The sequence below is a fragment of the Lactuca saligna genome, chromosome 9 (genome assembly GCF_052625555.1).
Source record: "Lactuca saligna cultivar CGN05327 chromosome 9, ASM5262555v1, whole genome shotgun sequence".
NCBI classification, from domain to species: Eukaryota; Viridiplantae; Streptophyta; class Magnoliopsida; order Asterales; family Asteraceae; genus Lactuca; species Lactuca saligna.
Genome location: NC_136425.1, coordinates 13,267,372 through 13,295,265, shown reverse-complemented (window position 1 = coordinate 13,295,265; position 27,894 = coordinate 13,267,372). Strand labels below are relative to the sequence as shown.

General features: G+C 36.3%; 1 long non-coding RNA gene across 1 annotated transcript; it reads right to left on the bottom strand.

Annotated features, from left to right (window-relative positions):
- Positions 1-12,819: 12,819 nt before the first annotated feature.
- LOC145014926 (uncharacterized) lies at positions 12,820-13,854 on the bottom strand. The gene is made up of 3 exons (XR_013665674.1): positions 13,804-13,854; positions 13,524-13,592; positions 12,820-12,912 (listed from the first exon to the last, which is right to left on the bottom strand). It is a non-coding gene; the product is annotated as an uncharacterized LOC145014926 (long non-coding RNA).
- Positions 13,855-27,894: the final 14,040 nt, after the last annotated feature.

The following is a 27,894-nucleotide window of genomic DNA, read 5'->3' as shown; positions in this document are numbered from 1 at the left end:
AGTTTTGGGGTGGTTTTGAAAAGAGAAGAAGGTGATGAGAAGATCTTAGAGTTGAGAGCACTTTGGATCTGGGATTTCTTCTTAGTTTGCAACATCTTGAAGGTATAAAGCTTGCATCTTTCCCACTCCATCTTGTAGATCTAGGTTTTTGCTCCTTTAAGTCACTTTATGGTCCCAAAATGATTATTCATGAAAATAACATGTTCTTGACCCATTAAGTTGTCCTTTCAAACCCTTGGAAGGGTCTTGAGTTAGAAAAATAGGTTACAAATGGTTGGTTTTGCTCCATACATCATTTAGAAGGTCTTAATGGATTAAGAAGTTGAGATAAGCACTTAATGGACATGAAAAGTCATCAAGTTGGAAACTTTATGACTCTTGAGGTATTTTAGCCATGGATCTGAAAAAATGGACATGAGTGCTTAAGCCATTAAGCTCTTATTCAGTTTTTGGGATTTCTGGGAGTACGCCCAGCATACGAGGTCAACCACCCCTTGGTGGTCAACATCCGAGTACACCCAACGTACATAGGGAGTACACCCCACGTACTCACTCTGAGTTGACTCGACTGAGTTGACTCGGTTGGGTTGATTTGACTAGTTAGAGCTGAGATTCAGATTTGTCACCTTATAAGCTTTTATCCAGTCTGTGAGGTGAGTTTTGTATCACTGTACTTACGGGACTCTCTCAAAGAAAAAAATTAGAGACTGAATACAATTTCCAAAGAGAAGAAATTATGCCAAAAATGGATGTCACATCGTGGGCATAACCTTTCCACGACATGGTGACGTGTCTAGCCTACAAGATTCATGTTCATCTGCATGGAAATCTTAGAGCATATGTAAAGAAAGTGTCTCCTACGACGTGGCGACCAATTTATGGCAACTTATAAATACAACTTATAAGTCAGAATGTGAGGGGATGCTGCAACTTTCTGCAACAAAGAGCGACCAGAAACTTCCTAAAAACCCTAAGAATATCATAATTCGACTGGAGATCAAGGATTGAATATATCTTAACGAAAACACTTGAAATCATTCGGTTTTCCTAGTTAAACATGTTTAGTCTAGTTTACGTTGTTTTTATTATTTTTCGGACTTAGTTTTGGGCTAAATACCCTAATTGTCGTTTAGCATAGATGAAACCTAATACTATGCGTTGATTTCAAGTTCTATGGATTTATTTAAGTTGTTTTTTGCTTGTGTGTGTGTAACATTCGAAAAATTCAGGAAATTTTTAAACTTTTAAAACACACTTAAAACCACCATTGTTTAAAATTTCTTTTCAAAATAAGTTCAACATCAGAGAGATCCCAAAATCGTGAAATAAAAATATGAGGAGGTGCACGATCACGCATTCACCTTCCCACGATCCTCGAAAGTACCTGAAACATAATCCAAAACTGTAATCCCAAAGCTTAGTGAGTTCCCCCCCCCCCCCCCCTAAAATACGAAAACATCACCAAATAGAATAGTAACAGAAAACAACATGCATACAAAGCCTTCAACCTGACTGGAACCCCCTACTGGCCTTCAGTCTAACTCGTACACCCTCCAGGCCTTCGATCTCACCGGTACGCCACCTTCGGCCTTCAGTCTATCCGGGACGCCTTGGGTTTGTTGGCCTTCAACACAAAGCAGGACTGCATCAACCCAACCACACATAACATAACAACAAATATCATATCAAGTACTAGCCGGTATGCACAGTCAGTCAAACAGATCTAACATATCACTAAGCATATCATTATTCTATAATCGAAATACAGATGTAGTAGATCCCTACACATAGCATCAGACAATAACCATGGTAACAATCCAATGGATTGGCCTTGGTGCCTTCTACCCGGTAAATATAACGAGGAAAACTCACCTCACAAGTAATGCTCAATGGGTTGGCCTTGGTGCCTTCGACGCAAAATCTCAGTTGCGGACTCAAATGCCTACAACCACCATGTGACAATTTCTATCAAAACTTTGAAATACCCAAAATGCCCTCAAGGGTCAAACTTGGTCAACGATGGTCAAAGTCAAAGTCAACAATCAAGGTCAACAGTCCATGTTGACACAACTCGTCGAGTGCACCTACTAACTCGTCAAGTTCCTATAGTATTCAGAAAGTCGGGAAAACCCCAGCCAACTCCCCGAGTTAGCTAGAAAACTCACAAAGTTTTACCCTTTAACACATTCAGTCCTTTTTCATCAAGTCCAACGTTTCAAGATGTAACATCCCGTTTATAATAAGATAATTAAATAATAAACCCGGGACCCCGAGAAGTAATTATTATTATTATTATTTAATATTATAATAATAATCCAAAACCAAATGATAATTAGCTGGGAGTTGGTTTCAGGAAGCCTTAGATAAGATTTGAATCTCCAGGGGTTAAAGTGTAATTTTGGGACTTAATTTGTAAAGATTTTGATAAGTCAAGGGGTGTTTGGTATTATTTGGACTTGATTTGTAAGGGTTTTCAGAAGGAGGGGTGAAATGATAAATTATGGATTAGTTTTGAAAGAAATAATAAAATGAGGAATGTTTTTGTTATTATGGGATAAAGTTCAAAGGAATCGGGGTATAAAACCCGTCGCTACTCTCTCAAACCCTCACCCTACTATAGCCGTCACCTTAACATCCAGCCGCCACCCCCCACTTTCCTCCGATCTCCGGTGCCACTTCCATTTTTTCCGCCATGCGCAAACCACCTAGTTTGGGGTCCCAAACCACCGGAGCAACCACCTCGTGTCCATCCTAACATAGGGGTGACAATTGATGACACGACACAAGTCGAAATTAGGACAAAACTGAAATTTGAATTCGTGTTCATGTCGTGTTCGTGTCAAGTATAAAAAACACGAGGTTGTGCTGTGTCATATTCGTGTTCAAAATTCGACACGAAGTTGACATGATTTAGCATTTATCAGTATTGTTTTTTGTGTTTGTCGTGTTATGTATGTGTCACACCCCAAAACCGAGAACGACGGAAACGTTCTGGGGCGGAGGACGTTATGTAATGTATCACAACAATGTAAAGTAGTAAACAAGCAACAACATCATCTATTGCATTAATAGTATAATTTTAATTACAAGTGTGTTCTTTCATAATATACAACAATAAAATGAATAATCAGAATAAGACGAGTCTGGACTGCTCCGTCTTCACAAACCTGGTCGTCGTACCTGTCTATTTGTGACCTGAGAATACAAGTTATTTTGAAAGCGAGTATCAGCCAAAAAGCTGGTGAATTCATAAGTATTAATGTGTCTTTGATGTGTAAAACTTGTAATGAAAGTCTTTACATTGTTTTGAAAGAAAGCTCATATAAGTATGTAAATGTTTGTAAGAAATAGAAAGCGTTTGAATAACCCTAGAAATACCTATGATCCCTATAAAAGAAGTCTTCTACCAAGACCCTACTGTTTTGAAAGTAGTCTTCTACCAAGACCCGACTGTTTTGAAAGTAAGTATCTCTATAAATGTGATGGTTTTTACCTGTTTAACTATTAGTATAAAACTATAGTATACCTCATCGTTTACGTGTATGAGTCACAATATAAAGGTAATAAGGAAAATAGTTATCTATATCAAATATATCCTACCTCATCGTTCATGTGAATGTGTCACAAAGTAAAGGAAGAAAATAACATAATAACTTATGTACTATCCTTTTGTACTAGGATAACTAACAGTGTTAACTTAAGACATCTGTAGATGTACATTTACCTCTGTTGCTAACAGCTGTGTGTAGGAATAGTTAATCCCTTAAAGTATACCTGTAATGGTATCAACCGTAGGCATCCGTAGATGTTCATTATCCTCTGTATCCAACAACAGGGTGTAGGAATGGTTAGTCTCGTAAAGGTACTCCTAATATAAGTATTAACCGTTGGCATCCGTAGATGTTCATTATCCTCTGTAGCTAACAGCGGTGGTAGGAATGGTTAGTCTCACAAAGTATCCTTTGGTACTAGGATATAAAGTCCAATCTATCTCGTCAATTATGTGATTGAATCACAAGATAAAGATAAGAAGGAGAAATATATAACAGTATCTACACATATAATATGTAATAGTAACCCATCATATAATATCTACGTAAAAGTATTCATGTAAACGTACTCATGTAAGCGTATCCATGTAAACGCACTCATGTAAGCATATGTAAACATACTCATGTAAGCATATGTAAACGTACTCATGTAAGTATATGTAAACGTACTCATGTAAGCATATGTAAACGTACCCATGTATCATGTAATGTACTAGTATAGACTCATGAATGAACTGACTCTTGTGTGATTCCTTGTACTTGGAATGGTAAGTGGTATCTCCTAACTATACCTATAATAGTTACTAAGCATGTACGTGTATAACCTAAAGTAATGCCTTTGCTACCCAGAGGTACTGAACTGAATGAGGACAACTTTTATGTCTTTATATGTATACATGATATATAACTGATAGTTAAACGACCTTCGGAAGGATACCCGATACCCTACCAGACCACATCCCAACGGGGAAAAGGAAATAAAGCGGGGTAGCCTACCTAAGTCCTTTAAACATTATTTATATAACTATACATATACCGGCATGCAATTGACATTATAAAATCATATAAGGATTTTTGTAAAACCTTTGAAAAAGATTAATACCTAAGAAAATATCGACTTGATATCAATTTCTAAAACGGTTTGAAAGTATTTGTTTGATAAAAACAGTTTAAGTATAAAGGAACCTTTGTTTGAACAACAGATGTAACAGAGTTTGAAATGAAACATACAGTGTTTAATAAACAGTTTAATAAAGTGTTTTAAACACTTCAAAACATTTAAGGTAAACTTTTGAAGAAATCTGATTGGTAAAAAAGTTAACGTAAAGTAAAACCATTTGCATGTTAATTATCAATCACATGTGATTGGTATAATAACTAAACATGATTCAAATTGTATCCCCCCCCCCCCCCCCCCCCATAAAGCATTTATAAACATTTGAAAACATTTAAAAGGTTAATTCAAGGGGTATGAACTCACCTGCAGTGAGCGGATCGGAAGGAAGTGTCGGATAAGTGCTTGGTGTGAAGTGAAGACTTAGAGACACACAATGATCCTAATTACATATGAAGACATATGTATATAAACAATTAGTGATTATAACACTAATTAAACATGTATGAACATCCTATTGCAAGGAAAACACTTTGGTCAAGTGCTAGGAGGCTATCGGGTTGCAACAAAGGAGTGCAAAGCCTCATACGGGAGTTTATGGTCCAATGGCCATCTTCATTGGAGTTTACGGCCTAGGGGAGTTTACTCATAGCCATAAACTATCCATAGGTCACCAAAAGGGGCTTAAAACTCTAAGGGCTTAAGTGGTTAAGTGTGACATCCCCAAAATCACGGCCAGAAAAGACCGGTTTTGTTTATACTTTATTTCAAAATTAGAGTTATCTTTTAATAAAAGGGTTGCGGAATTTGTCCCAAAACAATAATATGATAAAGATTTATCAAAAGCATTTCCATAGAAATGTATTTCATTAAAAGACTCGGGATGTCATGTTCGTACAGATCAAAAGTATAAACAGTACAATATAAGCCTTACTACATTATTTCATATCTACAGGCCTATATCCGTAATCCCTCGTCCAAAACATCACACCTATGCTCATGCGCCACTACCTGTAATGCATAAAACTGAGTGGGTCAGGCTTGGGAGCCTGGTGAGCACATAGGGTTTTCAACCCACAATAAATAAGTTTATTAATTTCATCAATCAACAATAACCCGATTACCCATTCCCGTTATCCTCACTTTACGTCCCTAAACACCTATCATAAGGGACCTAGTCTAAGGATCATCACCGGGACAAACACTACTGCTAAGGGGATTCCTCAGCAATAAATGTCCTAATAGGCAACCATGTGGGGGATGGAGTACACCGGTGAACACATCGTTCACAACACCTACAGGTTGCGAGCCTGCTAGTGTTCCACTGGACTGTCTAGAAGAGTCCGTGGTCGTCATCTATACTCCGCTAGATGACTGGATCAACAACAACAACATCGAGGCCTCTCATCATTTTATCACACATCACCTATTACATCTACCCATGTTTTACCCCAACATTTTCGTAGATATAAAATACATATATAGTTTAAATCATTGAAAACATGTATAACAACGTTCATCTAACGTAGATAGCAAGTATTCAGATAATATGCACACATAGCACGTAATTTATATAAAATACTTCATATCTATGTGTAAGCTGAAAGTAACTATGCACTCACCGGAAAAGGTGGTGATTCCGAACTCAGACAGCGCTTCGCTTCTTAAAAAGAATTTTTCTTCGACGAAACCTAGTATTATTACCACTAGAGTTTAGTTTATTATTCGTCGAGACTAATTAATAGTCTAGCTATTATTATTATTATTATATAAGCATCAAAAAAATACTTATATAACCCATAATAATAGCCCAAGTATTTATTATAAGTTCCTAATAACGTTACTATAATTAAATAAAAGTTATATTAAAAATAGCGTAGGCGTAGCTCACTTACAGCGGGTTTTATAGAAAACCGGGCTTTGCTTGGAGCAGCGTTCCCGAGCCGAAAAGCACTTCTTCTCAGAGCCTTTGAGCACTCCGGGGCTTCCGCCTCGTGCTAGGGAGGTTCCCTAGGCTTTTCGGGGGATTTCGGGGCTAGAGAGAGGTTCTAGAGAGAGAGAGAGTAAAGAGAAGAAAGAATGGGAAAGGTGTGAAGAAAATGAGGGTGGGAGAGGTGGTATTTATAGGGTGAAATGTGGCTGAACTTGGTGCCACATGTCACCATCTGGTGGCAAGCCTTGGGGAGAAAGCAATGGCCAAGATTGTGCCACATCACCCATTTTCGCACAGCACACTTCCGACTTCTAAAATCCGTAACTTTCACATACGACCTCCGTTTTTGACGTTCTTTATATCCACACGTAGGTAATAATAAGATCTACAACTTTCATTTTGACACCGTCAGCTAACTCTCGACCGATCTTAAATTTAACAGTACAAGGAGATTATACTTATAAACGTCAGCGTAAAATTAATAACTTCTACATACGGACTCTGTTTTTGTCTGTCTTTTTACCGTTGATTTCCTATTAATGAGATTTTCAACTCTCATTTACGTTGCGTAATCCAAAAACCGCTCGAACTAAAATTCGAGTTTCATGTCGTGCACTACTAAGCCGAATCTTAGAAAAATCATAACTTCTTCATACGAAGTCAGATTTGGGCGTTCTTTTTATCGATGTTCTTAGTTTAACATATTCTACGACTTTTGTTTAGATTGCTAAGGCTAAAAAGTCTTCTATCATAAATTCACTATTTACGTCTCCCGGTGTCGTGCCGGTTTTGCCGTAAAACTTCGGCGGACCATAACTTCTTCGTTATAGCTCGGATTTCGGCATTCTCTATATGTACGGAAACCTTGAGACATATTATACAACTTTATGTAGAGATATCGGGATTATCTCACACTTTAATTTTGACGCTCATTTTTATTCTTTATTAATTATACATTTATAATTAATAATAAACACATAAACACACATAATTCACATAATACTCAAATATTTCATATTTATTACTTCAAAAAGAGTTACAATAGTTGACCTAGACTATTACATTGACAAAAATGCTTAGCCCTGAAAACCCGGGCGTTACAATTCTCACCCCCTTAGGATGATTCCGTCCCGGAATCATGCATCAGCAAACAGATGTGGATAGCGACTCATCATGTCATCCTCTGTTTCCCAAGTGAGATTCGGCCCATTCGAATGTTTCCATCGGACTAGCACCAAGTCGACCATCTTGCGTCGTAACTTCTTAGTCTTACGGTCAATAATTGCCTCAGGCTCTTCGATCAGCCTTTTATTCTCATCCATCATTAATTCCGAGATTGGAATTATGTCGGGAACATCTCCCATGAATTTCCTCAAATAACACACATGGAAGGTGTTATGAATACCATTGAGTTCTTCGGGCAATTCCAGCTTGTAAGCTTGGTTCCCAATCCTCTGAAGAACTTTGAATGGTCCAATAAACCTTGGACTCAACTTTCCTCGTTTCCCAAATCGTATAAGTCCCTTCCACGGTGAGACTTTAAGTAAAACGGAATCCCCAACTTCGAAGGTTATCGGTCGTCTTTTCTTGTCGGCATAGCTCTTCTGACGATCCTGAGCTGCTAACATTCTTTCCCTAATCACCTTTAATTTCTCAGCAGTCTCATGGACTATCTCGGGGCCCATAAACTGCTTCTCTCCAGCTTCAAGCCAACAAGACGGCGTACGACACTTCTGCCCATACAAGGCTTGATAAGGAGCCATCTTGATGCTCGAGTGAAAACTATTGTTGTAGGAAAATTCTACCAGAGGTAAGTGCTCGTCCCAATTCCCTTGGAATTCGAGGGTACATGCACTCAGCATATCTTCCAACATCTGAATCGTTCTTTCACTCTGACCATCAGTTTGTGGATGGTAAGCAGTACTCAAACACAACTTTGTACCCAACTCCTCTTGTAGACTCCTCCAAAACCTCGATGTGAAACGACTATCACGATCTGACACAATAGTAAGAGGGACACCGTGAAGTCTTACAATTTCCTTCACGTAAGCATTTGCGAGCTTATCCATAGACCACTTCTCGTTGGCTGCTATGAAGTGTGCACTCTTGGTGAAACGATCCACGACTACCCAAATCATGTCGTGACCATTCTTCGTTCTGGGCAGTTTAGTCACAAAATCCATGGTGATGTCTTCCCATTTTCCCATGGGTACAGGTAAGGGTTCTAAACTCCCATACGGTTTTTGATGTTGTGCCTTAACCCTCGCACATGTTACGCACTCAGTCACATACTTCGCAACATCGAGCTTCATCGTCGGCCACCAGTAGTAGGGTTTTAGGTCCCTATACATTTTAGTGCTACCGGAATGAATCGAGTACATGGTCTTGTGTGCTTCTTCCATTAGAAGATCTCTTATTCCTCCCGTCTTAGGTACCCAAATTCGATCTTGGAATAGCTTCAGTCCTCGACTGTTCGTACCGAACACTAACGTTTTTCCCAAACGTTCTTCCTTTCGGTCATTCTTTTCTAAGGCTTCTTCTTGAGCTTTCCTGATACTTTCCACAATCATCGAGACGACTTCAATTCTTAACGCTCTTGGCCTTTTTCTTTCAAGATTGACTTTCCGACTGAGAGCATCAGCAACAATATTTGCTTTACCTGGGTGGGAAAGTATCTCACAGTCGTAGTCCTTGAGAAGTTCTAGCCAGCGTCGTTGCCTCATGTTCAACTCCTTCTGAGTAAAAAGATATTGGAGGCTCTTATGATCAATGAAGAGCTTCCACTTCGTGCCGTAGAGGTAATGCCTCCATATCTTTAAGGCAAATACTACCGCTGCCAACTCCAGATCATGAGTGGGGTAGTTCTTTTCGTGCTCTTTCAATTGTCGAGATGCGTATGCTATCACCTTTTCTCTTTGGGTCAGAACACAACCCAACCCGACTCCAGATGCATCACTATAAACTGCGAAATCTTCGACTCCATCGGGTAGAGAAAGTATCGGTGCTTCACATAACTTCTTTTTTAGCTTCTCGAACGCCTCATCGTGTTTCTCACTCCATGTATACGTAGCTCCTTTATGGGTCAAAGCTGTTAATGGAGCAGCTATCGAAGAAAAGCCTTGGATAAATCGTCGGTAATATCCGGCTAATCCTAGAAAGCTTCGAATCTCCGTGGGACTCTTCGGACGTTCCCACTTCATTACAACCTCGATCTTGGCGGGGTCAACCGTTATTCCCTCCTGGTTAACAACATGACCCAAGAATTGGACTTCCCGTATCCAAAAGTCGCATTTGGAGAACTTTGCAAAAAGCTTCTCCTTCTTTAACACCTCCAACACTTCTCGTAGATGCTTGCCATGCTCCTCCTGGCTTTTCGAGTAAATGAGAATGTCGTCAATGAACACTATCACAGATTTATCGAGGAATGGTTTACAAATCCTATTCATCAAATCCATGAATGCTGCGGGAGCATTGGTTAGTCCGAATGACATAACCAAGAACTCGTAGTGTCCATATCTTGTTCTGAATGCAGTCTTCTCAATATCCTGCTCTCTCACCTTCAACTGATGATATCCTGACCTAAGATCGATCTTTGAGAAGTAGCTCGAACCTTGCAGCTAATCGAATAGATCATCAATCCTCGGCAATGGATACTTGTTCTTCACCGTTGCCTTATTCAACTCTCGGTAGTCTATGCACATCCTCATGCTTCCGTCCTTCTTCTTCACGAATAACACCGGAGCTCCCCAGGGTGATGAACTAGGTCAAATGAAACCGCTGTCCAACAGCTCCTGAAGCTGCATCATGAGCTCCTTCATCTCCGTCGGTGCTAATCAGTAAGGTGCCTTTCCTATCGGTGTTGTTCCTGGTAATAAGTCTATACGAAATTCTACTTGCCTATCAGGTGGTAATCCGGGAAGATCTTCGGGAAAGACTTCCGGATAATCGCACACAACCGGTATATTCTGCACCTCTTTCTTTTCTTTCTTAGCATCGATTACGAATGCCAAGTACGATGCACATCCCTTGGACAAACATTTCTTGGCTTTCATCAAGGAGATGATTCCAGAACTCACTCTGCGTTTGTCCCCGTACACCATAAATGATTCCTTTCCGGGTGGGTTTATCCTAACTATCTTCTTTCGGCATAATATCTCGGCATCGTTGGCGCTAAGCCAATCCATACCCAAAACGATGTCGAAACCGTTTAACTCTATGGGTAATAGTTCCTCCTGGAATTCATTTCCGTTTAGGTCAATGACGATGTTCCTAATACGATTACTAACAGGTACGAATTTGCCACTGGCAACTTCTACAATTAGGGCGTTATCAAGTTTTTCTACAGGTAATGCTAATTTCGCACTAAATTTATGCGACACAAAGGAGTAGTTGGCTCCGGAATCAAACAGTATATTTGCAGGCAAACCATTTACAAGAAAGGTACCTGAAGCGACGTCTGCTGCCTCCTTTGCAGCCTCGAGCGTCATCTGGAAGGCTCTCGCCTTCGACTTTGGTGGTATGTTGGGTCTTCCTGCCTCCTTCTTCTTCGGGCAGTCCTTCAAAATGTGCCCTTCTTCATTACACCCATAACAGGCCTTCTGGTTAAGGGTGCATTCATTGGCAAAGTGCCCAGGCTTTCCGCATTTGTAACAAGTGACCCCTCCATCACACTTCCCAAAGTGCTTCTTTTTGCACTTGTCACACCACTTTGCTTCTGATCCTCCTCCTCTCGAACCAGGTTTCGAGAATCTACTCTTCTTGTTGGACTTCGAGGATCCATCGAACTTCCGTTTCTCACCGACCTCAGCCCTTTCCAGACCTCTTTCCTTTTGTTGGGTCTCCACATTCTTAGCTGCTCGAACAGATGATTTCAGAGTGGTTGCCATCTTGACTGTTGGGCCAAAGTCAGCCGGCAGTCCGTTTGCGAATTTCTCAATTTTAGAAAGTTCGGTTGGCACTAGGTATGGAAACAACTTCATCTTTTCCGTAAATGCAGCAGCATAGTCATCGATGCTCATTCTCCCCTTCTTCAAATTTTGGAACTCATTGTTCAGATCAATCAGGTCTATCTCTGAACAGTACTGCGCCTTTAGTTGTTCCAAGAACTCATCCCATGACATTTTCAGGGCTTTTCCTCGTGGCATCGTATCTGCCAATAGCTTCCACCAACTCAAGACTCCAGTTTTCAATTGTCTCACAGCGAAGATAGTCTTCTGCTTTTCGTTGCAGTCGCAGCTCTCAAACACCATCTCCATCTCGGAGATCCAGTCCATAATCTCAACAGGCTTTGGGCTTCCTGAGAGACTTGGTGGTTTTGCACCCAAGAAATTTTTGTACATCCGCCCATCCTTGTTGTTTCTTCCTTCTGGGCCATCCCTTTGTTCACCTTGAGTCCCTATTTGACTCACTTGACGGCTATAGTTCCCTTCCTCAGATGGCTCGGGAACTGGCTCCGTCGGTTCAACATGTATGGTAGGTTCGTCTCTATTCTCACGGAGCATCCGTCTCATTTCTTCCCTTTGTTCAGCTAGCATAGCCTGAATCATGGCTTGAACTCCAGCCATGGTAACTGGCTTAGGTGCAACTTCTTCAACAATAGGTATTTGCTGAACTACTGGGGGTTGGTTCCTACCTCCATTTGCGTTCACGTTTTCGCTACGGGTCCTTGCCATCATGATCTATACACCGAATAAGGTGAATTTAGATCTTTATTTAGGAGAGACGTTTTAAATTGTCCTTATCACTCCGAAACATTTACATGCTAGTTCTAATATCGTAGTCGTACATTTAGAATCCTAAACACATAAGGTTTCCAGATCCGGTCGGCAACAGACCATAGATCCGAACAAAATAACGGCATATCATGCATAAAGCATTTAGCACATAAAAGCATTTTAGGCACAATTCCTAAAATAAGCTAGTACTCACACCTCACAATCATCGCTTAGCATTCTAAGTTTAAGTCTAGAAATCCTACAAATTTCTAGTTCGCTTAAACTAATGCTCTGATACCAACTGTGACATCCCCAAAATCACGGCCAGAAAAGACCGGTTTTGTTTATACTTTATTTCAAAATCAGAGTTATCTTTTAATAAAAGGGTTGCGGAATTTGTCCCAAAACAATAATATGATAAAGATTTATCAAAAGCATTTCCATAGAAATGTATTTCATTAAAAGACTCGGGATGTCATGTTCGTACAGATCAAAAGTATAAACAGTACAATATAAGCCTTACTACATTATTTCATATCTACAGGCCTATATCCATAATCCCTCGTCCAAAACATCACACCTATGCTCATGCGCCACTACCTGTATTGCATAAAACTGAGTGGGTCAGGCTTGGGAGCCTGGTGAGCACATAGGGTTTTCAACCCACAATAAATAAGTTTATTAATTTCATCAATCAACAATAACCCGATTACCCGTTCCCGTTATCCTCACTTTACGTCCCTAAACACCTATCATAAGGGACCTAGCCTAAGGATCATCACCGGGACAAACACTACTGCTAAGGGGATTCCTCAGCAATAAATGTCCTAATAGGCAACCATGTGGGGGATGGAGTACACCGGTGAACACATCGTTCACAACACCTACAGGTTGCGAGCCTACTAGTGTTCCACTGGACTGTCTAGAAGAGTCTGTGGTCGTCATCTATACTCCGCTAGATGACTGGATCAACAACAACAACATCGAGGCCTCTCATCATTTTATCACACATCACCTATTACATCTACCCATGTTTTACCCCAACATTTTCGTAGATATAAAATACATATACAGTTTAAATCATTGAAAACATGTATAACAACGTTCATCTAACGTAGATAGCAAGTATTCAGATAATATGCACACATAGCACGTAATTCATATAAAATACTTCATATCTATGTGTAAGCTGAAAGTAACTATGCACTCACCGGAAAAGGTGGTGATTCCGAACTCAGACAGCGCTTCGCTTCTTAAAAAGAATTTTTCTTCGACGAAACCTAGTATTATTACCACTAGAGTTTAGTTTATTATTCGTCGAGATTAATTAATAGTCTAGCTATTATTATTATTATTATTATTATATAAGCGTCAAAAAAAATACTTATATAACCCATAATAATAGCCCAAATATTTATTATAAGTTCCTAATAACGTTACTATAATTAAATAAAAGTTATATTAAAAATAGCGTAGGCGTAGCTCACTTACAGCGGGTTTTATAGAAAACCGGGCTTTGCTTGGAGCAGCGTTCCCGAGCCGAAAAGCTCTTCTTCTCAGAGCCTTTGAGCACTCCGGGGCTTCCACCTCGTGCTAGGGAGGTTCCCTAGGCTTTTCGGGGGATTTCGGGGCTAGAGAGAGGTTCTAGAGAGAGAGAGTAAAGAGAAGAAAGAATGGGAAAGGTGTGAAGAAAATGAGGGTGGGAGAGGTGGTATTTATAGGGTGAAATGTGGCTGAACTTGGTGCCACATGTCACCATCTGGTGGCAAGCCTTGGGGAGAAAGCAATGGCCAAGATTGTGCCACATCACCCATTTTCGCACAGCACACTTCCGGCTTCTAAAATCCGTAACTTTCACATACGACCTCCGTTTTTGACGTTCTTTATATCCACACGTAGGTAATAATAAGATCTACAACTTTCATTTTGACACCGTCAGCTAATTCTTGACCGATCTTAAATTTAACAGTACAAGGAGATTATACTGTTAAACGTTTGCGTAAAATTAATAACTTCTACATACGGACTCTGTTTTTGTCTGTCTTTTTACCGTTGATTTCCTATTAATGAGATCTTCAACTCTCATTTACGTTGCGTAATCCAAAAACCGCTCGAACTAAAATTCGAGTTTCATGTCGTGCACTACTAAGCCGAATCTTAGAAAAATCATAACTTCTTCATACGAAGTCAGATTTGGGCGTTCTTTTTATCGATGTTCTTAGTTTAAAATATTCTACAACTTTTGTTTAGATTGCTAAGGCTAAAAAGTCTTCTATCGTAAATTCACTATTTACGTCTCCCGGTGTCGTGCCGGTTTTGCCGTAAAACTTCGGCGGACCATAATTTCTTCGTTATAGCTCGGATTTCGGCATTCTTTATATGTACGGAAACCTTGAGATATATTATACAACTTTATGTAGAGATATCGGGATTATCTCACACTTTAATTTTGACGCTCATTTTTATTCTTTATTAATTATACATTTATAATTAAATAATAAACACATAAACACACATAATTCACATAATACTCAAATATTTCATATTTATTACTTCAAAAAGAGTTACAATAGTTGACCTAGACTATTACATTGACAAAAATGCTTAGCCCTGAAAACCCGGGCGTTACATTAAGTGCTCCAAAGCTTTAAACAAGTGTTTGGGTGGGTTTAAGGTCATAAAATGGCCTTGCTTGGAGTTCACGGCCCTGGGACCACTCCCCCATGATTTTATGGCCATAAAATCATGGTAAGGAGTACCATTTCGTGAATCTTGGTCCTTAGGTCCATGGGGTAATGTTCTATGCTAAAATCCAAGGCTTACTAAAGTGTTAGGGTGACATTTGTACCCTTAAAAGGGGTTTCCGACCCAAGAACATGTCTTGGTCGTAAACTCCTTGAATTCCATGATTCTTTATGTTTTCTAATCTCTAGATATGATAAACATGGTGTACAATGAGTTGGATCAAGTGTACTTACAATCTACGAGCTCAAATGGTCGATATTGGCCAAGAATACGAGTGTGTGTTCTTGGTGTGTGGATCTTGAAAATCTACAAAATGGAATGATTTCATGAATGAAATCATGTAAGATCACTAGATCATCTAAGAGATCAACTATTTAGGGAAAGAAACTTACGAGTTTTGAAGATCGGGGACGAAGATCGGGATGGTACTTGAGAGGATTTGGGCCAAGGAAATGAAAGAAATGGACAAATGACCTTCATCTTCACCATATAAGGTGAGTTTACGGACCACATGGAGTTTATGGCCGTAAACTCCCATGTGGTGTCCGTGAACTCATGGTTAATGTGCTTAAGGCTCGGTCTTTGTGCTATAAATTCAGCAGATAAACCCCGACACTTCTTCCTTAAGTGTACAAGGCTCAGAACTCTCAAACGGACTCTAAATTGTGCTAAATGATAGCAGGAACGAGTTTGAATTTCTATTGACTTGGTATGTTGTACAGAATGGAAATTTCGGGTTGTCACAATATGATTAAGTATTAATTAAATAAATTAATTGTTATATTAAGTCATCTTTTTGTGTCGTGTTGTGTTTGTTGTTTTTTAATCGGTTCATTTTTGTGTTAGTTGAAAAAAACACGACATCGTGTCGTGTCGTGTTCGTGTTACAAAAAACTTTGTCGTGTTGTGTTGTGTCAGACAAAAACACGACACGATGGACCGATTTTCCATCCCTATCCTAACGTCAGGAAAACGAACTCGCGTGAGCTACTGCCACCAGTGAAGTCAATGACGACCGGAGAAAACCCCACCAGAACGAAGATGGAGCTGCTTGTTGAGTAGCGAAGCCGACGTTCATCCGGGCAGTGGAAGATCGAGCTAGAAAGGGCCACTGGTTGTTGATTTCGGTGGTAGATAATAGCCACCTTTCCGCTGCGATTACTACCAATGAAGACGGAGATTGCCGCCATCGAGCAACCATTGCATGTTGCAGCCAGTTGATTAGTCTGTCGGATGCCACCATATGGGTGGCTGTGTCCGTGCCATGAAAGTCGGGTGTGTGTGTTGTTGCATACCTTCCGTGTTGACCGTCGTCGCCGCTCCAACGGTTGTTCCTCTTATTGCCATCGTCATGTGCCACTAGGTGGATAGCTAGGTCTACTTCAAATCAGCAAACTGAAGGTTATGTGTGTGTGGTTACTTGGATGAGAATCACAAGAGGCCCACCACCACCACCGTAAGGTGGTGGCTAGCACCTCCGACCACCACCTGCTGCCAAAGTACGACTGTGTGTGTGTTATTTATGTGTGTGTGTGTGTTTATTGGATTTTTTGGATGTAAAAATGTAATGTATTGTAATCGGTCGAAATGATAATAGAAAAGTTATAACCACCACCATGAGGTGGTGGCTGACGCCTCCTGCCGCCACAGCCGTCGGGTTGGGTGGCGGTGTGCCCCGTATGTGTTTTGACTCGTTTGGGTTGTTTGGACAAAGTGGGCCCAATGAAACCCTAGTGGGCCCAATGAAACTCTAGTGGGCCTAATGGGCCTAAAGGAACCTAATTGACCTAAAAGCCCAACCATTTGATTAATGGGCTAGTATTGGGCTGGAAACCCTAATTTGAGTTTGGAAAACCCTAATGTCGTGAAACCCTAATTTTGGGATTTATCAGGACCGCATCAAAATTAATTAATAAACTTACAATATTAAATTATAATCATCGCCAAATTAACTAAAGGCAATAATGGACTTAATGGATTAAGTCCTTAATGGGTTAAGTAGGAAACACTTAACCCTAATTGTCATTTCATGTGAAAACCCTAATTTTACTTGGGCCTTAAGTTGAGACTCTCTTTTGGGCTTTGGTGATTGGACAATTGATGGGCTATCCAAGAACAAGTTAATAGACCAAAATAATTAGACGGGCTTTAGGGTAAGGACTATGTGAGAGACTTGGGCCCAATTTGGAAAATTAGGCCATAGATGGGCCATAACTAAGCCTTTATGATTATGTGATATTGGGCCATAGGAATACCAAGAGTTTAGACTAGAAAATTAAATGGGCCTTAAGGTAAGGCTCATATGGGCCCAATTTAGAAAAGCAGGCCATATGTTGGGCTTTGGCCCACTATTTGACTTTTGGGCTTTTGGTGTGTGAGTTGTACCTTGGGCTTGGAACCCAATTATTAATTGGGTATTGTTTAATGTTGACAGTTCGGGAAGCTGTCGGCCAGCAACTGAAGTTTTATCCGCGCGACTTCAGTAGCGCCACGTGAGTTATCCTCATTATATCAACAAGTTCTAAGGCACTAATGTCGGCCCTTTCAAATTTTTATCCGATTTTATTGTGTGATATGCTTTATTGATTACATCCTGGTAATTAATATGGTGATATGCTTAGTGACATGGTAGGTCGGTATCCTGGTTATAGGATGGTTGCTATGTATCCTGGTTATAGGATGGTTGCCATGAATCCTAGTTATAAGATGGTTGCCATGTTAGTAATCTTTTAGATCTATATGATTATATGTACATGCTAGCTTGCGTACGATATTTATGTGCACATGTTTGTTGGTTTGGGGGAAGGGTTGAGGCAGGTACTACTGTGTGTTGTAGTGCCAATACACCCTGGGCGGACCGAATAGACTGCAGGCCCAGGAATGGCAAAACCAGTCAGGCTGAAGGCCCCGAGGAGGGTGGTCCAGACGTGCTGAGGGCTCGGAGAGCGTTCCAGATGTGACAACTGTCAATTTCCGATCAAGTCGAAGTCAAATAAAATCAACAGGTCAGACCGGTCAGATCATATAACCCTTGTATATTAAGGCTTACACTATGTTACTATTGTGCAACTCACTATTTTAATAAGAAGTTATCACTTGGATAGTTCATTCGTTCAAAAATTTCAAACACTAATAGGGGTAAGTGATGAAATTATTCGATAAACACATTTTTAGCGAAATATTTATTTAAGAATAAAATATGGTGGGTAAGTTATTTAGGTGGAGTGTTGACTTATCCTTTGTACAAGAACACAAGTTACCTCCCATACTCACTCCATGACCATTCATAGTCACTATTCCACCATACATTGTCATTCCATCGTCCTTTTCCCACCATTTTCCAGTCACACTCATGATCAAAGGCTGGAAAAACTCTTATCTCTCCTCCCATTACACTCATTCTCCACCAAGAAGCAAAAACTCATTCTCTCTCACTATCCCTCACTAATCTCGAGATTCAAGGGCAATTTCCAAGTTCTTCATCTACTTTTGGTAAGTAATATTATCCCTCACATGATTATTTCTCTTTCTTTCTACTTAAATCATGGATAGCTTACACCAACATCATCACATTTGTGTTAGATCTTCGAATCTTCAAGCAATCTTCTAAGTGTTCTTGAGTTGAACACTTCTTTTCTTCATCATCCATCTACTGAAACCACACAAGGTGAGTTCATACCCCCACATGCTCATTTTTTCTTCAAGATTTAGGGGGAGAATACAAGTTAAAACACCAACAACATAATTAAACTCAAACAACAGCTTTCAACAGAAAACTTAATGTTCATTCACAAACTGTTTTGAACATCTTAAACTTTTTATTTTTCAAAACTATATTAGGTGCAAATATTTCAGGTTTATACCTTTAAAATGACTATTTGCACATGTCCATATGATTTTTCTACAATTTATGGTGATTTTTATAAAACTGTCTATCACTGTAGCTACGAATTTGGACTAGTCTGTGAATATGAACATTTTCATACCAGTTAGTGAATTCTAAAAATCATAATAAAATTTGTGAACAAACTACACAAATTTTATAAACTCTCAGAGTTTACAGATCTAGTTTTTGATCTCGTATGAATGTTTTGTCATTTTTTTAAATCAGTGCAGAAATGGTAAAAACAAGTTCACATATTACAACTTTATTAACACTTTGTAACATGTTGAGCAAAATGTAAAACCTTGATGTATTCAAATTTTGCATGAGTTTTATGTTTGGATACATTTATATTACACAAAATGTTCACTAAATTGTAAGAATTCTTTATCATTACAATTAATGCATTATGAAGCATGGTAAACGTAGAATCGTTTTGCTATATACATCCTACTTACATAGAAAGTGAATACTGCACACTACAAACTTTTGGTTAAACTATAATAGGTATAGTTTATGTTACATATACAATACAAAAAGAATACATTTCTACAAAAAGGTGTTTTCATTATCACATTAGATAAATCTGTTAATGAATAAATTTGTGAGACATTCGCTTCACGTTACTTCCAAGTAGCACAACAAAAGTCCTTTAATTATAACCAAAATCGCTTGTAGGGAGAAAGTGATAGTTGTGTATAGATCTATATTGGGTTTGACAAACCCATGCCTTAGCTACATCCACCAGCTAGACCGGGAGGTATGGGGTGACAAATGTCATTAAAATTCTGACGCCTGCAGAACGTCGTATACAAGGCCAACTAAGTCATAATATGGTTATAATAACTCACATGGCGTATTAACAAACATAAGATTTACATGATTTCCATTTAAACTAACAAGTTTATGCCGATTTAAACTTGCATGATTCAAACTTTAAATGGAAAAATACTAGCACACTATTAGTCTTGGCATTTTAGACTACAATACATTTTAGAGAGAAAATATGGGATTTTCTAGAAAAAACACTACTTTTACAAGAAAGGATTTCAACATTTCATTCTAAAAGCTTCTGAACTCACCAAATTAATTGTTGACACTTTTTCAAAACTACTTGTATTCTTAGGGAACCAGTAAAACAAGTAAACAACGGCTTTTGAGGATGGAACGCTAAGACGTCAAACATTGTATTTTTCTCAACATAATGTAATTGATTTAGAAACATGTAAACTTATACTATGATGTAACTTTTTCAATTATATTTATGTTGATTGTTTGTACTTTGAGCACTATTATACTCGTTGTTGTGATACTATCCATGAAGTCCTCCACCCCCGGACGTTTCCGCCATCGCAGGTTTGGGGTGTGACACCAGATAGACTAAGGACCGGGAATTGGTCCAGTCAGACTGATGGCTCATTATGCATGTAATGTTTGCTTATATGCTTATATGATATGGTTATATCTGTATGGCGTTGGTATTTTGGGGGTAACTCGCTAAGCCTACGAGCTTACATATATCAATTATTGTTTCAGGTACTTTTGATGATCGCGAGAAGGCGAAGGCGTGATCGTACAGCTCCTCATACTTCATGATTTTTTTTTATTTGATTCTGGAGATACTCTGATGATTAAATTATTTTGAAAACAAACTGTAATAACTTAATGGTTTTAAATGTTTTAAAAAGTTTTAAATTTGCTTGAATTTTATGGGTGTTACACAAGATGTAGATCTAGCACCCAAGAGTTGGAAAGTCACGTAAAGTTGCCAACTTTACGTTTATGCATGCCCCAAAGAGGCTCTAACTCTGATGGAAAGCTTATTAAGGGATCTTAAGCATGAAAGACGCCTAGGACTCAATAAAGTTTGCAACTTTAAGCCAAAAGAGGCCATCAAAAGTCTAGATCTAAAGTGATAACTCCATGAAATGCTTAACCCCCTAAACAATCCGAAAATGAGTCAAATATGGAAATAAACTTCCAAGGAAGAGATCTAAGCAAATAGATGAGCATGTTTTCGACTTTTTACCTCAAAAGGGTAGCTAAACTCAAGGAGATTTTGGATCTATAGCTTTCCCTTTAGGCTTAGCACCACCAACTTCAAGGTCTTTCAAAATGAGACCAAAAGAAGCAACTTTTAAGCTCACACACTCAACTTGGGGTAAGATGCACGAATTCTAGGGTTTTTAGACATAGGAGGCTATTAAGGAGGCCATCAATTTGACTTAAGGCCTTTAAATAGGGTGCAACACCATAAAAATGAGGGTTTCATATTCATTCACCAACTCGTCGAGTTTTCCTCTCCAACTCGAATCCAAAAAGATCCGCGGCCCAAAAACTTTCAACACGTCGAGTTGAGATCATCAACTCGACGTGTTCCAAGGAAAAATTGATTTTTTAATAAAAATTCTCATACCTGAGAATCGGGATGTTATAGTGTGATAGATCAATTTCCTAGGATGTTATAGTTCTAATATTTATTGCTTATTCTGCAAGTTTTATGCAGTCAGATGACCATTCTAGTTGCATAAACTTGATATCTAGTTATTTAAGATCATTGAATAGCTAGATCTAGAGATTGAACTTATCATAGAGTTAGGTGATAATAGTTAGTAAGTTTAATTGTGTTAGAGAGCATTAATTATCTATATTATGTGTTTGAATTGTTACCAACATTAATTATTTTTTTTGAACGTCTGGTTAGTGGTTAGAAGTTAGTATTCACTCAAGTTAGTAAAATTCACATATGCATGGATTAGAACCTTAGACCTTCGATGTAAGTGTCAAAGCATATGCCAAGTGGGTTAGTCTCATATTGGTCAGCAACCAACATTAATAATCTAGTACAAAGGTGATTCGAAACTAAACGGGAATACTTTTTAAATCGTGGTTTCGAGTCGTTTATGTTTGATCATTTTAGTTTAAATTAATCGTAGTAATTTGTTAGTTAATTGTTTCATTTAAGTTGTTGATCTTGCAAAATAATCAAAACATTTAGAGTAAATTACAGTTTTGATCCCTGTGGTTTGGTCAAATTCACATATTCGGTCCAATCTTTGAAAATTTAACAAAATGCATCCCTATGATTTAAAGAAATTGCACTGCACATCCTTAATCCACTTAAAAATACTATTTTACCCTTACTTTTATATATATATATATATATATATATATATATATATATATATATATATATATATATATATATATATATATATATATATATATATATAGTGCAATTTCTTTAAATTACGGACACACATCTTATCAAATTTTCAATGATTGAATTGAATAGGCAAATTTGACCAAAATTGTAATTTACTCTACATGTTTTGATTATTTTCATTAACAAATGTTTATGATACAAGTTCAAGAATCACCATCATTTAAGCTATGTGTTTATACTTGTATTCACATTTCATTCATTATCTATCATTTCAGAATCATGTCATTTCCTCCTCAATCTTCGATTATTCTTTCAAACAATGTATACCTATCTTTCACTCATTCAAGAACAAAAAATACCAGTGCAGTAGTGCATGTTGCATAATGTGCAAAGGAAAAGAGGGGAAGGCCATGAGAGAGAGGAGAGAGACAACTATCACAAGAAAAGAAAGAAAGAGAAGAAATAATTTGGAGATGATGGAAATCATTGGTACTATTACTGCCTTAGCCCTTTATTAGTGGTGTTTGTTACTATGTCGTCGTTAGCAACTTCATTCCACCTATATTTTTTTTTATCAAATTGACCGTCTAAATTTGTATATTTAAACCACTGAAAAAATATAAATATAGGGTTTTTCGATCTTATCATATATTTTAATCGAAAAACGCAACTGAGTGACCATTTTATTAACATTATCCTAATACATATGCAAAAGAAAAATGTTGTCCCCATACACCAAACAAGGCTTCATTAAACAAGGCAAAGAAAAGGTCAAATTTGTTATAAGTCCACTATCTATTTTTGACCAGCATAAAGCCAGTCAATAAAGGTGCAATTTGTATGAATGTTGTAATAATATTCTAAATTCTCCATGATCGTACCCCACTTTCATCATATAGTGTGACTAAATATTAAAGACTAGAGCTATGTTGAATGCATTAATTTGCAATAAAAAATTAAATAGATTGTTTAATAACGCTTGTTTTTTTGGATATGAAAACATCATTGTGGATCAAACACATATGTAAAATACTGTTCTCGCTTCAAAACAAGATTACTAAATTAATATCTGATAATTTCGGATATGATAAATAGATATTTAGTTTATTATATGGGTAGCATTTCAATTGATATTTTTGGAACAACCTTTATCTCCAAAAAGGCTTTCAATTTGGAATCATGTGTTAGAAAATAAGGCAATAAAACAGAATCTGGATATTTTAGGGAACGTATATGGTCGCTTTTTATGTAAAAAGAAATCAATTTGTGAGGAAAACAATCAGTTTTAAGCACCAAAATTGTGAATTCATTTACGAAGAAAGTATACTGAATGTTAGTTTTCGTAAGACAATTCCAAACTAGGGAAAATATGAGTATATATACTCATCTATCCGAAATTTGGATAAGGTTAGCAAAATTTGCACATTTTACATTTGAAAACCGCTTCTGAAAAAAATTATTTAGACAGTTTGAGGTGCCACAAGCAACTTGGGCCAGATAAAGATTGTTATCACTTTGACGAAGCTTAGTGCAATATTGAAAAAAGAAATTCCGATGACAAATTTGCATAATGTGGTAAAAACAATATTGCGTTAAATTGGAATACAATCTGTATATATATTTTTTAATTAAGTCAAACTCGAACATAGTTTGTGTCGACAATTATTATATACATAATCAAGTGTACTAGAGTAGTAAGTAGTAACTACAATTCAAGCTGCACCAATAGTTTTGCAATCAATATTCAGTTCTGGTCATACGTTGTCGTGTCTTTTTTTAATTATCAGCTTCTATGTAGTCCCAAATTTGGATTGTACTATAAATAGCAGAGCGATAAGTGATAAATATTTAACCTTTTAGGATAGTTTCATGCATCTATCTCTTGTCACGTGTTCATGTAAAGACCAACAACTTCTAAAAGATTAAATGGATAGATACCGAGTATCCAAAAACTATATTAACTTTAGGACAACCTCTTCACGTGCAAACCTTGCTACCATATAAATTTAGTTCGACTCTTCACATGCAACCTCTATTTTATATAATACAATAGGCAAATAGTAAGTCTGCAATACTAATATTATTAAATATAGTTAAAACAACCAAATTAATAAATTATTGTCATTAACAATAATTTAACAATATCACCTGGCCTTTGGCCCAACAGAGTTAGATATATTAAAAATGTGTTATTTGATTCACCGTGAGACTCACGGTGGATAGTATATAGGTCTAGAACTATGATTAGAGGTGTATGTCTATTTGATAGTTCTAAAAAACTATGATATACTAATGAAAAAAAAAAAAAATCTAACAAAATTCATTAATTCTCTAGACGAAATCACAAATGACATATTGCCATATGGAATTTCTTATAGTCTATCTATGATTTTCTTAATAGTACAACTTTTTGTTCAACTTTAAATACCTTAATATGCGTTTGGTTGTAGAAAATGTTTTTAGAATATAGAGTTAAGTTTTCATTTTTAGTTTTTAATGAAAATTTTAGAAAACGCATTTGGTTGAAAGATGTTGAAATTTCATTTTTCATCTTAAAAATTTGTAAAACTTTCGAAAAACATAAAACTTGTTTTTCTAATTTACATACAATTTTGAAAAATTAAAAATTTTTATTTTTTTTAGAAAACTAAACGAACCAAATTTATTTTAAAAAATAAAAATAATAAATAATAATAAAAAAAGTCTTATGGGATTAGTCTATGACCAAATTACAGTCTATATTCTCGAAATTATAGCCTATTAGATAAAATTGTTGCCCATTAAGAACCGTACGCAATTTCAGTTGTTAGATTGGTTATTCTTAATTTATGGCTATTTTTAAATAATAATTAATGAATTTGGCTGGATTTGTTTTTTATCTATAATAATACTTATAATAAAGCAAAAAAGTTATATATAACATTGTCATTGTCATTCTTAGTTTAAGATGTATACTTAGATGAAAATTAGAGTATCAAATGGTACGATTAGTTAAGAAAAAAAAAATTAAAAACATGTTTAATTCATTATTTTTTCTAAATTTTTCGCGGAAAATAAAATTTTTAGTTTTATTAAGATATAAAGAACTTAGAAAAATATAAAGAACTGATAATTATAATTATTCATATTTTTTCTCAACAGTCTTAATTTGTGGGTTGTATGTCTTAATATCTTATATAATTATCGATTGATATTTTAACTATTGTTATCGTTACTCAACTTAGAAACGGTTTATTTGGTCATTTTCTAATTTCGACTATAATAGTGTTTATTATTATTATTATTATTATTATTATTATTTAATACCATTCATTGTATAGAACTAATTTTTAATGTAACTGTTAGTTAAATATAATTTCTATTTTAATATAATTTTTAGATTGTTCTTTTTTTTTTTTCGTTTCAGATTGAAAGATGGGTTAAGTAAATGAAAATTCCAAATGAGTTTCATTCCCAAGCATAAAGATGTGTGAAGACCAGTTCTTTTGGAATCTACGTTGTTTTAGAAACAACTTTTAATTTCAAAATGTAAGTGTGAATACCATTCTTTTGGAATCTACGTTCTTTTGGAATCTTCGTTGTTTTAGAAACAACTTTTAATTTTTTGATACTTTTGAATTATTTCAAAATATAGTGTTCATATGCCTTTTAGTTTATCAAATCTTAGATTTTAGACATCTCATCTAACATCAGGGGTGGTCCCGAGTAGAGGTGGCAATCGTATCGTGTTGTGTCAGGTTCGTGTCGTGTCGAAACACTAAAGGGGTTGAAAGTGCTTGACCATATTAACGTGTCGTGTCGTGTCGTGTCAACCCGTTTATTTTCGTGTCGAGTTCGTGTCAAGTTTCGGGTTAGGGCTATACCTTAAAATATGGTGTGTCATGTGAAGTTAAAAGATTGAGCATGTTAAAAGAGTAGGAGTTAGGTAGGCAGAAAAGGAAAATTAATAGTTTTGAGGCAAAATAGATGAAGTCATGAGGATGTGAGAATGGTGAAAGAGACTGGGTAGTTTGGGGGAGAATGCAAAAAAACTAAAATGAAGTTTTGATCTGACGGCTAAGTCATTTCAACATTACAAAACGACTAATTCGAATGTTTTCTTTTACTTATGGTTTTGGTTTTGTATCTTTCTAGTTTATTTAAATAATTCAAAAACCTAGCATATAAATAAACAAGTCATTTTCGAGTCATATTCGAGTTGAAATTCTCAACCCTAACCTTACCCGTTTAATTTTCATATCGTGTCGTGTCAACCCGTTTATTTAAACGGGTTGAAATACCCAAACTCATTTATTTCGTGTCGGGTTTCGTGTCGTGTCAATTTTTGCCACCTCTAGTCCCGAGGAATTAAATATCCTCAAAGGTTTAGACGAGCAAGAAAAAAATGATCATTATCGTTATATATATATATATATATATATATATATATATATATATATATATATATATATATATATATATATGGGTAAAGTGAATATACCTAACAACCTTATATAAGTTTAGGTACCTAACCTCATCAAACTACGTCATTTTGCATTAAATTTTCATTGCAATCATCCAAGGTTCTTAAACTTCATCTTTAAATTTGATTTACTTCAAAAAAAATTGGAAATTCATCATTATATTTCTCCTACATCATTTCATTTCTAGCGGTAGGATATGAAGCCCATCAGGTGGTATTCGATAGAAAGACATGATGTAAAAGAAAGATATTTATGAAAGTCCAAAGATATTGGAAGTAATCAAGTTATGGGGTTGAAGTTTAAGAACTTTAGGTAATTACAATGTAAATATGATACAAACCGATATAGTATTATGAAGTTAGGTACCTAAGCTTATATAAGGTTGTTAGGTATATTCACTTTACCCTATATATATATATATATATATATATATATATATATATATATATATATATATATATATATATAATCTCCCTATCTAATAAAAGAATACCTACTTTGCCATATATCAATCATTTAGAACTTCTCATTAATTAAATTGTCACTTGTCACTCTTTGGTTTTGTCTCAAAAAAGAAATTACCACTTGTCACTCTTTGTTTTTTCCTTATTAATTAAAAATTTAACATGTTATTAATTGCCTCCTCCATTTCACACAAATGTAAACGTCATCACAAGTTTAAATTGTAATACTTATTATCTAATTTATTATTATTATTATTATTATTATTATTATTATTATTATTATTATTATTATTATTATTATTATTATTATTAGGGCTAACAATCACACCACCTTTATATAATCCCTTCAATTTTATAAATCTCTGCATAAAACCCATCATTTTCTTACCACAAATGTAATTCAAACATTCAATCTTATATATACTTTAATTTTGAAATAAAAACAATATAAACAACTATATTTGCTCTTCTATATATATATATATATATATATATATATATATATATATATATATATATATATATATATATATATATATATATATATATATATATATATATATATATATATGTTCAAAATATATTTCACATATTCATTTAAAACAACGATTATAATTTTATATAACTAGAAAATATATATATTTACGAATAATTTATTTATAATAATTGATTCGTAATTATAACTTTTTTTACAAAAATATAATTTATTTTATAACTGTGGTTCCCACGGGTTATAACCTAGTAATAAGAATAATTCGGCCCTATACAACTGCCCATTTTGTCCCCCTTAACTCCCTTCATGTCTAACATCAATTACGTCTAACATTAATTACAAAAAATATACATACATACATATAACAA